Source organism: Medicago sativa, chromosome 8 (genome assembly GCF_051527215.1).
Source record: "Medicago sativa cultivar Bolivia chromosome 8, Bolivia_mono, whole genome shotgun sequence".
Taxonomy (NCBI): Eukaryota; Viridiplantae; Streptophyta; class Magnoliopsida; order Fabales; family Fabaceae; genus Medicago; species Medicago sativa.
In genome coordinates, this window is record NC_140756.1 from 59,140,538 (window position 1) to 59,158,501 (window position 17,964).

General features: G+C 34.0%; 1 long non-coding RNA gene and 2 pseudogenes across 3 annotated transcripts; all 3 read right to left on the minus strand.

Annotated features, from left to right (window-relative positions):
- Positions 1 to 1,694: 1,694 nt before the first annotated feature.
- LOC146900003 (putative UDP-glucose glucosyltransferase pseudogene) lies at positions 1,695 to 3,686 on the minus strand (annotated as a pseudogene). The gene has a single exon (XR_015022204.1). The product of XR_015022204.1 is annotated as a putative UDP-glucose glucosyltransferase pseudogene (transcript).
- A 2,069-nt stretch (positions 3,687 to 5,755) lies between these two features.
- LOC146900004 (uncharacterized) lies at positions 5,756 to 9,647 on the minus strand. The gene is made up of 2 exons (XR_015022206.1): positions 9,100 to 9,647; positions 5,756 to 7,243 (listed from the first exon to the last, which is right to left on the minus strand). It is a non-coding gene; the product is annotated as an uncharacterized LOC146900004 (long non-coding RNA).
- A 765-nt stretch (positions 9,648 to 10,412) lies between these two features.
- Positions 10,413 to 12,297, minus strand: LOC146900005 (gallate 1-beta-glucosyltransferase pseudogene; annotated as a pseudogene). The gene has a single exon (XR_015022205.1). The product of XR_015022205.1 is annotated as a gallate 1-beta-glucosyltransferase pseudogene (transcript).
- Between the last annotated feature and the right edge of the window lie 5,667 nt (positions 12,298 to 17,964).

Consider the following 17,964-nt stretch of genomic DNA (forward strand, 5'->3'; position numbering starts at 1 on the left):
GACAGTTTTATTTGATAGGTTCTATTCATTTCTTTGGCATATTTTCTTTTTGACTGCTAATAATGTTTGTAATCCAAAGGAATCTAGAACATATGCTTATGTTGCAATTGGATTCAAATTGTCTTCATACACGCATGCCTTACACAATTAATCTCTTTTTCTCTCATTCTTGTCAATTGTCATCATTACCCCTTTTGATACATAAACCTTCTTTTTGGCTTTTTAGTACTAAACTCAAATAGATTTTAATGGATGTGAAGTTCTGTATTTATTCCCGCTTAGTGGGATAAGGCTTGGTGGTTGTTGTTGGACGTTCTCTATTCATTCCCAATAAAACTTTCACATATCAGTATTGTTTTTTACCAAGACTTGTATAGGAAATACCACTTGTTTGATTGATTGATTTGTCTCTTGTATGGTTGCTTGATATGAAGGTACAGCAACATAAGATGGGTTGGAAAAATGAGAAGGGAGAGCACATGGAGTGGGCATCTCAAACCACAGAGGCATTGATTGAAATAATTTATAATCGTGTGAAAAAGAAGCAATTGCAAGAGTCAACCTTTAAGACAGAAATTTAGGAAGATATAAACATCGAATTGAAAACTATCACGGGATTAAATTTTGGCGTCAATAGGCTGAAGAAAAGGTTTGATCGCCGACGTGATGAATTTTCAGTAGGATACACGAATGCTTGGTGAAATATTCAATCATAGCACACCAACCAGAAAATTAAACCATGCTTCAGCTCAAGATCCACCAACCTTTAAGGAGGAGATAGTAACAGAAGGAGCCCATCTTACAAAAGGTGTTCATGGTGATCCTGACCCTGTTGGCGTTCATCAAGACAACATGCAAGAATTTGACAAAAAGAGAAAAAATCCAGAGTCTTCAAGTGAGTACCAACTTAAGGATGCAAAATATTATAGAATTGAGAAATTGGAAGCAGCTTTAAGCAGCTCGACTGAATCAATCAATGGAAAGACAGAAGCATCAAAAGTTAAGGCTGACAGATATAAATCAGAAGCTGATAGTGCAGTAACAAATCCTTATTCTATAGAAGCATGCATGGAATTGCTTGACTCCATAGAAGACGTTCCAAGTAAGTTTGACAATAATGCATTGGTGAAGTTTAAAGATAAGGATTGGAGACTTATGTTTATTAAGATGCCTTCCTTTAGGAGAAAGGGTTGGCTTGCATCTCGAGTAGCATTCAATGGATAGTTCAAATGCTTTTGCAACTTGATTGGAAGTTTATACAGTTTACTGTTGTGTTACCTGTTTAGTTTTCTACATATTGTCCTTTTTTGTGCTTTTAGTTAAATATTAATGCATTTTATGTTTTAAACCGAGTATCGAGTTTTTATCACTTCTGTTTTTTGGAAGTTAGAAGGGAAAGGGAAGAGGAAAGAAAATGGGAGTAGAGGATACAACCCTCATGTTAGGGATTATTTTATGGCACATTAACTGAGTATGTGGTCCCTCCACGTTGAATCGTTATCCCACATCAAAGACTAATTTTCAAGTACTTAGTCTCCTCGCAAATGTTATTATTGACACATTTGTCCTTGATATGACCTAAATTCATAGGCAAATTAGTTTCTAATGTGGCGGCATGGATGTGAGATCAATGTGTGGGAACTGCATATTCAGTTAGCGTGTCACGTCATAGTCCCTAACATTAAAAGTTAACATAAGGAACATTTTACAATTACATAGATGCATGTACCAATTTACAAAATTCAAAAACTATTTTGACAGATGTTTAGAATTTTGATTACTAATTAGCCGATTGACTCCAAATTTTACACAAGCATAGCATAATTTATAGACACGTACACATGGCGTGTATCCAACAAATGATCAAATAATTACAGATTCACTCCAAGAATGTACTGATAAATTATTTATGCTTCTACCAAAAGAAGTACTAGCTGTTGTACATTATTGGTTTTTGCATACCTAAATTTATTTCCCATCATGGGTTTTCTGGGATGTATTTCCTGGCTACAACAAGGACATCAAGAAAGAGTATTATATCTTTTGAATCGTGCCTTAATGTCTTCCATAAATGCATCAAGATGTTGATCAGAGGATCCACCTATGGCAACTGCAGCCTCTGCTGCCTTCTTCCACTTGATTGCGTTTTGCTTCAACTCTTCTGCTTTTGGTCCTGCCATTGCTTCCGATAAGCATTTCTTCACCTCATCTCTACCTACCAATTTGTTTTCAGCCTGACCACAACCCAATCTGACCCCTACCCCAAAAACATCTACCAAGAACTTTGCATTTGTGACTTGATCACCCCATGCGGGAAATGTTAACATTGGCACTCCTAAAGTAAGTGCTTCCATCGACGAGTTCCAACCACAATGTGTTACGAAGCATGCCACTGAAGGATGAGATAGTACTTGTTCTTGTGGACACCACTTCACCACTTTTCCTCTCCCACTAGTTTCCTCCAAGAACCCATCAGGCAAACAATGTGGCTTGAACCCCACATGGGTAAAATCAGGAGGTGGTTTTGCTTTTAGTACCCACAAAAATGAGACTTGTGAGTTCATTAAGCCATAACCAATTTCATTGATCTGTTCTTGAGGAAGGTGCACAACAGTCCCAAAGGAGATGTAAACCACAGATGATGGTGGCTTTGAGTTCAACCACCCTATAATACACTCATCATCACTCTTAACAAAATCACCATGGATATTACTTGCACTTTTTATTTGTGGGCTTTTAAACAAAGGACCAATAGGTCTTATGAAGACTGAATTTTTAGAAAGATAGTCGATGAAATCATGTTCTAGTTCCTCATAGGTATCAACCAATACACAAAACACTTTAGACAAGTTCTTAATTTGTTCCATTATGATTGTCCCAAAAATTGAAAATGTACTAAAACCTTGAACAAAATCCGGGATTTCATTATACTTAAGAACTACAGAAGACAATTGAACATCAATATAAGGTTCTTCAACCGTAGGGAAACGTACCAGTTTGTGGAAATAGTTATGGTAAGCGGCGAAAACAGCAGTAGATTGAACCCATAATAAAGCAGAAGGAATATCATGTTCAACAGCTACATCACAAACCCATGGAAGAAAAGGATTGTTTATGATACAAGAAATCGGTATGTTTGACTCGTCAGAAGCATGATTGTTGATCATTTGAGAAAGAAACTGTTTCCCAACAAGCTGGAGGTGTGGTAAGTAGGTAGTAGGACTTGCTCTAATGGGATCATCAACTGATAAACCGTCATCAAAGAACTCGAATGTGAACGAACCATTACCAACTGGAATGACTGATTTATCAATGATGTTGTTAACAGTTCTCAAGTCTTTGCCAGCATTCTCTGTTGTGATGAAGATAACAGAAGAACCCTTTGATGCAAGACACTTTCCTAGTCTAAGCATAGGATTTATGTGTCCTTGTGCTGGATATGAAACAAGGAGAATTTTAAGGGGAGCTTTGGTATATTCCATTTTTATTTTCTTCCCTGCCTCTCTTCTTGAAAGCCAGAGATATATAATAGAATAGATAGCTCTTGTTATTACCATGATTAGATGCTTTTTCTCACTACCAAAAACAAAGATGCTTTTTTCTATTTTATTATTAAGATAAGATAATAATCATCGTTTCACTTCACACATGGGAATAAAAAATAGCTGTATGGTTCAAAACATAATCATCTTGAATCTTGAAAGAAAGAGACAAGTGTTGGGTAGGTTAGTATGACCTTCCTTAAAAAAAAAAGGGTTAGTAGGACCCACTAATTAATTAGAAAAAGGAAAAAAAAGAAATAAAACAAATAAAAAATGTGTGTGAGCATTAACAAAGGAGGACCCATAAGAGCTAGGCTGGGTGGAGGTTTTGGTTGAAAATCCAGCCTACAGGATTGACCGGTTGCTCTACTCGTCTTTTGGATTATTCAACCTCCAATGAAAGCTAGAGTAGGAGCCCATCTTACAAAAAGGTAGCAAGATACCGTTAGTATGACTCGTGAAACACCCCTACTAGAAAATTACCTAGGATATCTAGCATGAGTGTTAAACTCGGCATCGGGTACATTAAAATTACAATCAATAAAAACTCTTTGAACAATGCATAGAATTTCTCACCTGTTAACTCCGAAATAGTACCCCTGACGTGTACTTTATATGGTTCAGCTACTTCTGCTTCTTCATCAAGACAATCTTGTTGTATAATAACTTGTATATCTGAAATAAATAAAAGGGATTGGGGTGAGACAAGATGTCTCAGTGAGTTCCTCCTATCCTAGGTTGTAGGCAACCTCGGGAACCTAGGATCGCCATCTGTTTCTAAACTTATCCCATTTTGGATTTTTATGATTTTATTATGCATAACTGAGCGATTAGGGGGTAACTAGAATCGCTGTCTAAAACACTACTTTGATTATATAATAAACATAATCATACTCGTAACTTTAATCATAAACATAGTCACCCTATTTGATCACATCAAATCTCTAAACTTAAACCTTAATAAAAAAATTTAATTGGCCTTATGCATATAGATTCCATCTTATCAAGAAATTAACATAAATTTAGCACGCTATTCCTCATTTCCAACTATTGGTAAAATGCCCATGAAATATTTCTTCGTAGCTAACTCATTCTAAACATAATTTTCATGTTAATACATTTCTCTAAAGTACAAAACTACTGAAATTTGACACATTCTCGTATACTTTATCATCGCATTCCATGATGTGAATTTACTATCAATAAAGTATATAAATTATTTTCTCATTGATACCATTCAATATAAATTATCTCATCCATATAAAATATTTTCTCATTTGTACCACTCCATATAAACTATTTCACCATTTATCTCTTTTCATTATTTGTACATAAACCACATTATCTCTTCGTTGTGGTGAACGGAAATATACCACATTATCTCTTCGTTGTGGCGAACGGAAATATACCACATTATCTCTTCGTTGTGGCGAACGGTATACTATGAACAATTTGGTTCATAGGCTGCATTATCTCTTCGTTGCAGCAAACGGAGATTTCATAAAATATCTATGAGCTTGTTACTCATAGGCTGCATTATCTCTTCGTTGCAGCAAACGGAGATTTCATATTCGTTACTATGACCTGTACGTCATAGGCTACATTATCTCTTCGTTGTAGCAAACGGAGTTTTCGCATTCGTTACTATGACCCGTACGTCATAGGCTACATTATCTCTTCGTTGTAGCAAACGGAGATTTTCTCGTTATCTTATTCTTCTCTTCATGTTTATGTAGTCTTGAGTGTATTCAAAGATCATTCAAGTGCAACTCAAATCATATCATAATAGCCTAGACCAATTTAAACATGATATCATCTTCAATCAAACAAGAATTAAATATACAAACAATGGTTTAATCATCCAACTCAGGCTATAGCAAAGCAACAACTTTCCCAACTAAGGAAATACATACACTGACAATCATTAGCAGAAATATTTTTCTAGTTGCGAGTCAACTTGACAAATATATTAAAAATATCAAATGACATCGGATTTGAGTAAATAACCACTCTTTAGAAAGCTTAGTATGTCTAATTTACAAATATAATTTTTATTTTTCGCAACTTGTAGCCAATTAGTACAGTTCTTAAATTGAAGACACAGGGGTACAAAAACAGAACAATGATTTTCATCTAACTTGCAACGCATTTTAAAGTATCAATACTCACTCAAATCCAATGAAATTTGTGCTCAACCTGAAGGGAAAAGTGTGTACTTTCTAACAAAATAATAATCATTGAAAAATGAGGTCTAAGGAACACATTATGGGCAAAACATTAGACAATGGGCATACGAATTTTAAGGGACAGCAAACACAATTCAAGCAACTCACCTAACAACATACACTAATTCCAGTGGAGCAAGATTTTGTTTCTTGAGCAATAACAACTTCTCATATATAAATCTAATATGAATACATCATAGAACCCATTTAATTTCATTTTCATAAGTAAATTCCAAAACCCCATAATCCCAAAATTAACTAATCAAAGATTTATGCATGAGAAATGAGGAAGAAGGGAAAACCCACCTCAAATTGATGATAAAACAATGCCACTCTTAATTGGTCTCCCATCAAATCCTTGATTAAAGTTCATCTTCTCTTTTCCCCATTTCTTTTCCACTTGAACCCTAATCCATTTGCTTCTCTTCTATTCAAATCCTCTTTCCTAAACTAAAATTGATTGGTTAATCTAATTATGGCTTTGCATGCTAATTTTGGAAAAGAAAATAAAAATAGGTGAAATGGGAGAAAGGATGAAGTGCACGGCAGAGAAAGAAGAAGGGAGGTGGGTTTTTGTTTTTTCTCACGTGAGAGAAAAGAGAGTGGCAAATAAAGAAGAAAAAAAAAATATCTTGTGTCCTAAATGACCAAAATGCCCTTTCTACACTCTTCCTCAACTAAAATATACGATAAAATGCCGTAAAAGTTTTAAGCGGCAAATTTCATTCTCAATGGTCAGTTGGAATAATATGATTCGGTTCTAAAAAAAATCTTATGCACAATTACCATTTTGTCCTTCTCTTAAATTTTCCAATGATAAAATAACTGATACTGAATTCTTTCATACGGGGTATTACACTCTACCCCCCTTAAAAAAATTTCGTCCTCGAAATTTTAGAAATTTAATTGCTAATAAGCATAAACAATTTCAACTTTAGATTCCAACATACGTCCATTACGAACTGATTCTTTCTGGCTGACTAATTTAAACTGTATAGGTACCAGCCACCACGCTTCCGCTGCGCCACTCTGATTTATTTCTTCACACCTTACATCATACTCCTTATACTGTGTCTTCTGTTAAGGTTTCATTCATCTCTCAGATATTTGTTCTAACTGTCATATACTAGTCTGAGTTGATCAGGCTCAGCCAGATATGACATTTGGAATAAATATCTGGAACCCAAAAGTCACACTACATCTTATTGAATTCCATTGACCCAAGGCACGATCTGAATCGACCTGCTCTGATACCAACTTGAAACACCCCTACTAGAAAATTACCTAGGATATCTAGCATGAGTGTTAAACTCGGCATCGGGTACATTAAAATTACAATCAATAAAAACTCTTTGAACAATGCATAGAATTTCTCACCTGTTAACTCCGAAATAGTACCCCTGACGTGTACTTTATATGGTTCAGCTACTTCTGCTTCTTCATCAAGACAATCTTGTTGTATAATAACTTGTATATCTGAAATAAATAAAAGGGATTGGGGTGAGACAAGATGTCTCAGTGAGTTCCTCCTATCCTAGGTTGTAGGCAACCTCGGGAACCTAGGATCGCCATCTGTTTCTAAACTTATCCCATTTTGGATTTTTATGATTTTATTATGCATAACTGAGCGATTAGGGGGTAACTAGAATCGCTGTCTAAAACACTACTTTGATTATATAATAAACATAATCATACTCGTAACTTTAATCATAAACATAGTCACCCTATTTGATCACATCAAATCTCTAAACTTAAACCTTAATAAAAAAAATTAATTGGCCTTATGCATATAGATTCCATCTTATCAAGAAATTAACATAAATTTAGCACGCTATTCCTCATTTCCAACTATTGGTAAAATGCCCATGAAATATTTCTTCGTAGCTAACTCATTCTAAACATAATTTTCATGTTAATACATTTCTCTAAAGTACAAAACTACTGAAATTTGACACATTCTCGTATATTTTATCATCGCATTCCATGATGTGAATTTACTATCAATAAAGTATATAAATTATTTTCTCATTGATACCATTCAATATAAATTATCTCATCCATATAAAATATTTTCTCATTTGTACCACTCCATATAAACTATTTCACCATTTATCTCTTTTCATTATTTGTACATAAACCACATTATCTCTTCGTTGTGGTGAACGGAAATATACCACATTATCTCTTCGTTGTGGCGAACGGAAATATACCACATTATCTCTTCGTTGTGGCGAACGGTATACTATGAACAATTTGGTTCATAGGCTGCATTATCTCTTCGTTGCAGCAAACGGAGATTTCATAAAATATCTATGAGCTTGTTACTCATAGGCTGCATTATCTCTTCGTTGCAGCAAACGGAGATTTCATATTCGTTACTATGACCTGTACGTCATAGGCTACATTATCTCTTCGTTGTAGCAAACGGAGTTTTCGCATTCGTTACTATGACCCGTACGTCATAGGCTACATTATCTCTTCGTTGTAGCAAACGGAGATTTTCTCGTTATCTTATTCTTCTCTTCATGTTTATGTAGTCTTGAGTGTATTCAAAGATCATTCAAGTGCAACTCAAATCATATCATAATAGCCTAGACCAATTTAAACATGATATCATCTTCAATCAAACAAGAATTAAATATACAAACAATGGTTTAATCATCCAACTCAGGCTATAGCAAAGCAACAACTTTCCCAACTAAGGAAATACATACACTGACAATCATTAGCAGAAATATTTTTCTAGTTGCGAGTCAACTTGACAAATATATTAAAAATATCAAATGACATCGGATTTGAGTAAATAACCACTCTTTAGAAAGCTTAGTATGTCTAATTTACAAATATAATTTTTATTTTTCGCAACTTGTAGCCAATTAGTACAGTTCTTAAATTGAAGACACAGGGGTACAAAAACAGAACAATGATTTTCATCTAACTTGCAACGCATTTTAAAGTATCAATACTCACTCAAATCCAATGAAATTTGTGCTCAACCTGAAGGGAAAAGTGTGTACTTTCTAACAAAATAATAATCATTGAAAAATGAGGTCTAAGGAACACATTATGGGCAAAACATTAGACAATGGGCATACGAATTTTAAGGGACAGCAAACACAATTCAAGCAACTCACCTAACAACATACACTAATTCCAGTGGAGCAAGATTTTGTTTCTTGAGCAATAACAACTTCTCATATATAAATCTAATATGAATACATCATAGAACCCATTTAATTTCATTTTCATAAGTAAATTCCAAAACCCCATAATCCCAAAATTAACTAATCAAAGATTTATGCATGAGAAATGAGGAAGAAGGGAAAACCCACCTCAAATTGATGATAAAACAATGCCACTCTTAATTGGTCTCCCATCAAATCCTTGATTAAAGTTCATCTTCTCTTTTCCCCATTTCTTTTCCACTTGAACCCTAATCCATTTGCTTCTCTTCTATTCAAATCCTCTTTCCTAAACTAAAATTGATTGGTTAATCTAATTATGGCTTTGCATGCTAATTTTGGAAAAGAAAATAAAAATAGGTGAAATGGGAGAAAGGATGAAGTGCACGGCAGAGAAAGAAGAAGGGAGGTGGGTTTTTGTTTTTTCTCACGTGAGAGAAAAGAGAGTGGCAAATAAAGAAGAAAAAAAAAATATCTTGTGTCCTAAATGACCAAAATGCCCTTTCTACACTCTTCCTCAACTAAAATATACGATAAAATGCCGTAAAAGTTTTAAGCGGCAAATTTCATTCTCAATGGTCAGTTGGAATAATATGATTCGGTTCTAAAAAAAATCTTATGCACAATTACCATTTTGTCCTTCTCTTAAATTTTCCAATGATAAAATAACTGATACTGAATTCTTTCATACGGGGTATTACAACTCGGATATACAAAACACTTAAGAAGACAACGGGCAGTGGCACTGAAATGTAGTAGTAATACTATATATATTGTTTGTAGGACAGGAGACTTATGTTTATTACGATGCCTTCCTTTAGGAGAAAGGATTGGCTTGCATCTCTTGAGTAGCATTCAGTGGATGGTTTAAATGCTTTTGCAACTTGTTTGGAAGCTTAAGCAATTTACTGTTGTGTTTACTTGTTTAGTTTTCTACAAATTGTCCTTTTTTGTGCTTTTAGTTAAATATTAATGTGTTTTATGTTTTAAACCGTGCATTGAGTTTTTATCAGTTCTGTTTTAAACCGTTTATTGAGTTTTTATCACTTCTGTTTTGTGGAAGGCATCTCCTGCATTTATATCATTTACTACTTGATAAAAAAAAAGTCAAAAGGGGAAGGGAAGCGGAAAGAAAAAGGTAATAGAGGATATAGCCCTCATGTTAGGGAATTTTTTCCGTAAGATTAACTGAATATGTGGTCCCTCCACGTTGAATCGTTATCCCAGATCAATACCATCACATCAATGACTAATTTTGAAGTAATTAGTCCCCACACAATTGTAATTATGACACATTTTTCCGGGGGATAACCCAAAATTTATAGGCAAATTAGTTTCATGTGGTGGCATTGGTATAAGAACAATGTGCAGGGACCACATATTCAGCCAATGCGCCACATCATAGTTTCTAACGATAACGTTAACATATGGACTATTTTGACTTTTACAATTTAAGGGATGTATTTACCAATATAGAAAATTCAGAAATTATTTTGACAGATGCTTACAATTTTGATGACTAATTAGCCGGTAGACTCTAAATTTTACACAAACATAGTCTATAGACACAGACATAGAACATCTATCCATCAAATGGTTAAATTATTACAGACTCACTCCAAGGACGTATTGATGAACTCCCCACCTAGTAAGTACTTTATATCTTTGGTTTTCGCACACGTAAATTTATTTTCAACATGGGTTTTTTGGGCATGTATTTCATACACCATGGACAAGACACATAATCAAGACAGCTTATTACATCTTTTGAATCGTGTCTTAATGTCTTCCATAAATGCATCAATATGCCGATCAGAGGAACCACCTACCGCAACTGCAGCCTCTGCTGCCTTCTTCCACTTGATTGTGTTTTGCTTCAACATCTCTGCTTTTGGCCCTGCCATTGCTTCCAATAAGCATTTCTTCACCTCATCTCTACTCACCAATCTGTTTTCAGCCTGACTATAACCCAATCTGACCCCCACCCCAAAAACATCTACCAAGAACTTTGCATTTGTGACTTGATCACCCCATGCTGGAAATGTTAACATTGGCACTCCTAAAGTAAGTGCTTCCATCGACGAGTTCCAACCACAATGTGTTACGAAGCATGCTACTGAAGGATGAGCTAGTACTTGTTCTTGTTGACACCACTTTGCAACTTTTCCTCTCCCACTAGTTTCCTCCAAGAACCCATCAGGCAAAAAATGTGGTTTGAACCCCACATGGTTAGTATTAAGAGATGGTTTTGCTTTTAGTACCCACAAAAAAGAGACTTGAGAATCCAATAACCCATAAGCAATTTCATTCACTTGTTCTTGAGGAAGGTGCACAATAGTCCCAAATGAGATGTAAACCACAGATGATTGTGGCCTTGAGTTTAACCACTCTATAATACAATCATCATCACTCTTAACTAAATCACCACAGATATTACTTGCACTTTTTGTTTTTGGGTTTTGGAATAAAGGACCAATGGGTCTTATTAAGACAGAATTTTTTGAAATATAATTTATAAAATCATGTTCCAATTCCTCATAGGTATCCACCAATACACAAAACACTTTAGACAAGTTCTTAATCTGTTCCAATATGAGTGTCCCAAGAAATGGATACATACTAAAACAATGAAGGAAATCTGGTATTTCATTGTATTTAAGGACTAGAGAAGACAATTGAACATCAATATAAGGTTCTGCATTCGAAGGGAAACGTACTAGTTTGTGAAAATAGTTATAGTAAGCTGCGAAAACAGCACCGGATTGAATCCATAATAAAGCAGAAGGAATCTCATGTTCAACAGCTACATCACTAACCCATGGAAGAAAAGGATTGTTTATGATACAAGAAATCGGAGTATTTGACTCATCAGCAGCATGATTCTTGATCATTTGAGAAACAAACTGTTTCCCGACAAGCTCGAGGTGTGGTAAGTAGGTGGTAAGACTTGTTCTAATGGGATCATCATCTGATAAACCGTCATCAAAGAACTCGAATGTGAGAGAACCATTACCAACTGGTATGAGTAATTTGTCTGTAATGTTATTCACAGTTCTCAATTCTTTGCCAGCTTTCTCTGTTGTGATGAAGATAACAGAAGAACCCTTTGATGCAAGACACTTTCCTAATCTAAGCATAGGATTTATGTGTCCTTGTGCTGGAAATGAAACAAGGAGAATTTTTATGGGAGCTTCTGAATATCCCATTTTCTTTTTCTTCACTGTTTCTCTTCTTCAAAGTTAGATAGATATATATAATAGATAGCTCTTATTATTAGCAAGATTAGATGCTTTCTCTATTTTATTATTAAGATAATAATAATCATCGTTTCACGCATGGAATAAAAAATAGTTGTATGGTTCAACACTCCGTTTCTTAATAGAATAGTATTTTGATACAAAAGGTAGCAAGATACTCTTAGTATGACTCATATATAAAAAACACTAAAGAAGACAGGGGGAGGTAGCACTGAAATGTAGTAGTAGAAACAAAACTAACTGCTTTATAGTTGTAGAGGTTGACACAATTGATGTAACTGCGTTAACAAATATCGTGTGCTCATTGTCTTTTACTTTTGTTTTCTTGTTTAATCATCTGCTACTAGTTGTTGTTCTATCAAGGATACTGTACTTTTTCTATTTTACGAATAATATAATAGGCTTAATTGCGGTTTTGACCCCCTAACTTTTCCAAAGTTGCGATTTTGGCCCCCTAAGAAAAAAAACTACAAAACCGCCCCTTAAGTTTTGCAACTGTGGCAGTTTTGGCCCCCAAGGCCAATTTTGACTCGGTCTACGCTGATGTGGCACCCTAAGTGAGGTGCCACGTGTCATTTTATTTATTTATTTTTGCCTTGGGTGCCAAAACTGCTACAGTTGCAAAACTTAGGGGGCGGTTTTGTAGTTTTTTTCTTAGGGGGCCAAAATCGCAACTTTGGAAAAGTTAGGGGGCTAAAACTGCAATTAAGCCAATATAATAATCATCACCATCTTGCTCACATGTCAGTAAAAAATAGTTGTGTTATTCACACTCAATGGTCAATACTTTTTCAGGATAGTTTTTTATTTTTTTATTTTACGAAACAAATCCTGTCGGATCTGAGAAGGAACGGGACAAGAAACAAGGTGGTGTAATCAATTAGTTAATGTTGAAAGTTTGTCAGAATAATCTTTTAGTTTTTCGAATAAGTTAAAGACAAATTAGCTCACCTAAATTGATACACTCCAGATCCCAAGCTAATACCAGACCAACCCAAGTGGGTTCAGAATAATCTTTTAGTTAAATAGGGATAATCCATTATTGGATGAAACTCAAAAATAGATTAAAGTCTTGATCAAGAAACGTTTTGGATTGAGATAATAGATTAATTTAGGCTAATGGTCGAATATTTTAAGGTTATGTAATATATTAATTGTTAGTCAGAATCAATTTGATAATTAAGTTAGTAATAATTGAATAATAAGATTTAGATAATCATTTAATTTCAAAAGAAGACCAAAATTAGATAATTGCTAAGTTATATAATAATCGATGTTTTAAGTTTTTGTGTTTACTAAATCACCCTAACTAGACTGTCCTGATCGTGGGATGACAGCCAACTTCTTTACTCATATCAATCCAAAGCATTAGATTTCTAATTAGTTTTAGAGTTTCAATGATAGAAGTTCAAACTCATAAAAAATTAAGTTTTTAACCAGTGTCAAATTTTCATTTAGAGTTCAATGTGACACAACATCAACATGGACAAGTCATAATGTCACATAACATGACATGTCATCACCTCCATTTGAGGGAGAAGAGAAAGATAAAAGGTAGATAGAGAGATAATAAAAAGAAAAAAAGATAAAAAAATGTTGGTTGTTGTAAAAAGTAAAGAGAATTCAAATAAAGTTAACATTTTGTGGAATAAAATAGAAAGTTTATAATTAGATTAGTTTGATAGTTTACCTTGCATCTTTTTTTTTTGTCATTACAAATGAGAAATGTAAGAAAATTTCATTATATGTAAGTTGAAAGAAGTAGAATGAGTCGATATGCAAGTAGATATACACACTTAATTATTAGCGCCATAGTTAATAGGGTGCAACTCATGGTTCATAGTAGGAGTCTGGAGAATGTAAAATATGTAAGTTTCAGTTGCAGATAAAAGAATATTGATATAACCACAGTGTATCATATCTATTGTCATTTTGAAATCAAATTCAATTAATACATGTTGCATGTGTTTGGATTAAAAAAGTTGAAGACCGGAAATAATTGCCTACAATTCAGTTGCAAGAGTATTTGACGAGGTAATTTTAATCATAAATTCAGACATAAATTTACATGTTGATTATTTATAAATGTTAAGTAATTGTTTTTGATAGCGTTAAAAAAAGTATAGTGGTGCTTTATGGTTGCATGAAGCGGCTTTGGTGTTGAATTGTAAGCATAGTCGTGTACCGTTTCTTTATTTGGGGCTATCAATTGGTAGGGATCCTAGAAAGCTGAGATTTCGGTATCCGTTGCTGGATCGGATTAAGAAAAGGTTGTCAGGATGGAAAAGTAGAAATTTGTCTATGGAAGGCCGTGTGATTCTTCTTAAGTTTGTGTTGTCCTCTATGTCGGTCTACTTTCTTTCCTTCTTTAAGGCCCCCTCAAGTATCGAGTGTGAGGATTTTAGGAAAATATCGTGGATTGCATGGGACACTTTGTGTTTGAAAAAAGAACATGGTGGTTTGGGGGTTAGGAGTTTAAAGGAGTTTGCTTTAGCCTTGCTTGACAAATGGGGGTTGGAGAATGCTAGATGATACGAGTAGTTTATGGTATAAAGTGTTGTGTGTGCGATATGGCCAGGAAGGACGACGCTTGTGTGTGGGTAGGGGAGTCAGTCGATCTGGTGGCAAACTATGAATATTATTTGGGAGGGTGTTGGTCAGGTTGATGGAGGGTGGCTGAGAGAAAATATTAGTTAGAAGGTGGGTGATGGGAATTCTACTATATTTTGGATAGATCCCTGGTTGGAGGGGCAGCCTTTGATGGTTAGGTTTAGACGATTATATGAGTTAGCTGATAATAAGTTGGTGTCGATGGAGGATATGTTTACTATCGGGTGGGGGTGAATGGTGAGGCGTGGAAGTGGCGTAGGCGGTTGTTCGCTTGGGAGGAAGAGTTGGTAAGGGAGTGTGTTGAGCGACTAACATCGGTGGTTTTGCAGGTTGGATCAACAGATCATTGGGTTTGGCATTTACATTCTTCTATGTGCTACTCTGTATAAACTGATAAAAATGGACAACAATGATCGCCAGAATGATTACAATTTTGTTTGGCTAAAGAAAGTCCCTCTTAAGGTGTCTATTTTTGCTTGGAGGTTAATGCGTAATAGAGTGCCGATAAGGGATAATTTGTGGAAGATGCACATCTTAGCAGCCAACGAGTAGGGTTGTATGGAGAATTGTGGCAATAATGAAGACGTTCATCACCTATTTGTTAAATGTGAATTTTTTTGGCAGACTTTGGTATATTATTACTGATTGGCTCAGTTGCAACATAGCTTTGAATAGAAGTAACGTGGACCATATTACTCAGTTTGGCAGTTTAGGGGGTTTTTCGCATAAAGTTAGAAAATTCATTTATGTTATTTGGTTCTCTGTTACTGGGATTATTTGGAAAGAGCGTAATAGACATATTTTTCAGCAAAAGGATGAAAACTTGCAGGTCTTATGTGAAAGGGTGAAGCTTCAGTCTTTTTGGTGGTTTAAATCGAAATATGTTTTCGATTTTGATTACCAATTATGGAGGTTAAATCCTATTTTTTGTTTATAAGCAGTTACCTATCTAGTTTTGCTTTCGCATGCTCTTGAACTATTGTTGTACTTTGTTTCCTTGACAGACTTTCTTCAGTATACCTTGTGCTGAAGTGGTCGGTTTTGGTTTGTTAATATATTGCTCTTTTGGCCTTTTAAAAAAAAGTATAGTGGTGCTTTATAAAATAAAAAGAATAGAGATAAAAAATTGAAATAAATGGACATTAATATTATTCCTTTAATTGAATTCATTAAGAATTACTCGCGTCGAATCATTTAATTTCAAAATAAACATTAACTACTTTAATCGAATCATTTGGTTTCAAAATAAACTAAAATTTTGGTTATGAAAAAAAATTTTAAACTATCGTTCATGTGAACCGAGTTCATTTCTAAAAAAAAAAAATGAACTGAGTTCATTTAATGCCCTTCCAATTGGCTGTTAAAAAAAAATTAAATAATCTGGGCCAACGAGGTTAAAAAAAAAATCGTGTCCTAATAATTGTCCAAATAATCATAAATTAAAAGTACGTTTTCACGACAAAAAAAAAGTACGTTTTGTGGAAAAAAAAATTACAGCAAGTTTGTTATGATAACTCAATCTTTCATTTTGAATTAAATCACACTTTTTTTTTACCAGATTTAGAATTCAATCATAAACTTTGTAACAAAAAAAAAATTCAAGCATAAACCGACTTTTTCTTCAATAAATTTGACAAAATATATCTTCAAATTTGTTGACAACGCAAGTTTCTTGTCAAAAAAATAATCAAATATTTAAGGAGGGTTAAAAAACACAAGAGGAAAAAAAAAAAAAATTGTTAGACCATCTACAATGGGGAGTCCTTCCCCTATTGTGATACCAATTAATAGGGTGCTTATAAAGATGGGTGCTTTTATAGGCACCCTCTCTCTCCTATTACACATAGGTCCCATATGTACCATTAATTCAATTTTTTTCTTTCTATTCCATTGTTGTATTATTTTAGTATTAAAAAGTAAATTATATATTAGTTGCAAGAGTAATATTTAATCGATCAATATTAAATTTTCAACAAAAACTTTTTTTAAAACAACAAATAATTTAGCTATCTGAATGGAAGAAAAAAAACAAAATAAAGATACAGTGATTAGATTTAAACAAAACAACAAATAATTTATCATAATTTATTTTATATTGGTTTTTCAAGTTTTAACTTTTTTTCATAATTTATAATTAAATTACATCAATATTTTAAAATTATATAATTATGAATGAATATATAAATTATTGTTAAAATTTAATGATATAGAGTTATTGCAGAGACCCAGTTAATAATTATTTTGAGGTGCTGGGTTGGAGAGATTGGGTGCTTATTTAGTATTAATTATAAAACGAATGACGTGTACAGTCGGGACCCGTTTAAGCACCGAAATGGAGTGCTGCATTGTAGATGGTCTTACCGCGGTGGTTAGTTTGAGATGTTTATGATTTTGATAGCAATTTTTTTTTATATCAAATCTTTTGTTATTTTGTCAAAATATTTTTTTTTTGAGAAAATAAAAGATATCCATTCATTCAAATTGAAAGAGTACATCGATGTAATGCAAATTCGCTAAAAACAAAAAGGATGAATCTGTGAACAGACTCACAACATCCATGTTAATAGCATAAAACGGCAAAGTACAAATGCCTATATTTAAATCTCTGGAATAACCATGTGGATGACGCCAAAGTCATTGATTGGATCTGCACTGGATCAAATCTGATCTGACAATCTGGAGCGATCAAATATCTGAGAGAAACAAGAAAAACAAACAACGTCGCACAAAGACGAACAACCAACGTCGCACGAAGACGACGAAATCACAAAATAAAACGAAATAGATGTGAAAATCACTTATTTCAATAAAAGGGAAATAGAAAAACGAATTAGAGGGGTGATTTTGGGTCAAAAATTGACCCTAAATCACCCCTCTTTGGTGGATAAAGGAGAAGAAACTAAGGTTTTTGTGACGGCTCACAAGAGAGAAAGGAAAAAGAGAGAGAGCAAATCAATGTGGATAGTTTAGCTTGTCAAAATATTTAGAACCGAGATATATCCAGAATTTATCTAAAACTATTCCTTATTTTAAGTATGAACTTTATAGAATTTTGGTTTTAAATCTCCATAAACACTCTTCTATAAATATACTTACTCACTTGAGAAAGAATTTTATCCATCATACTCAACACAACAACGCATTATTG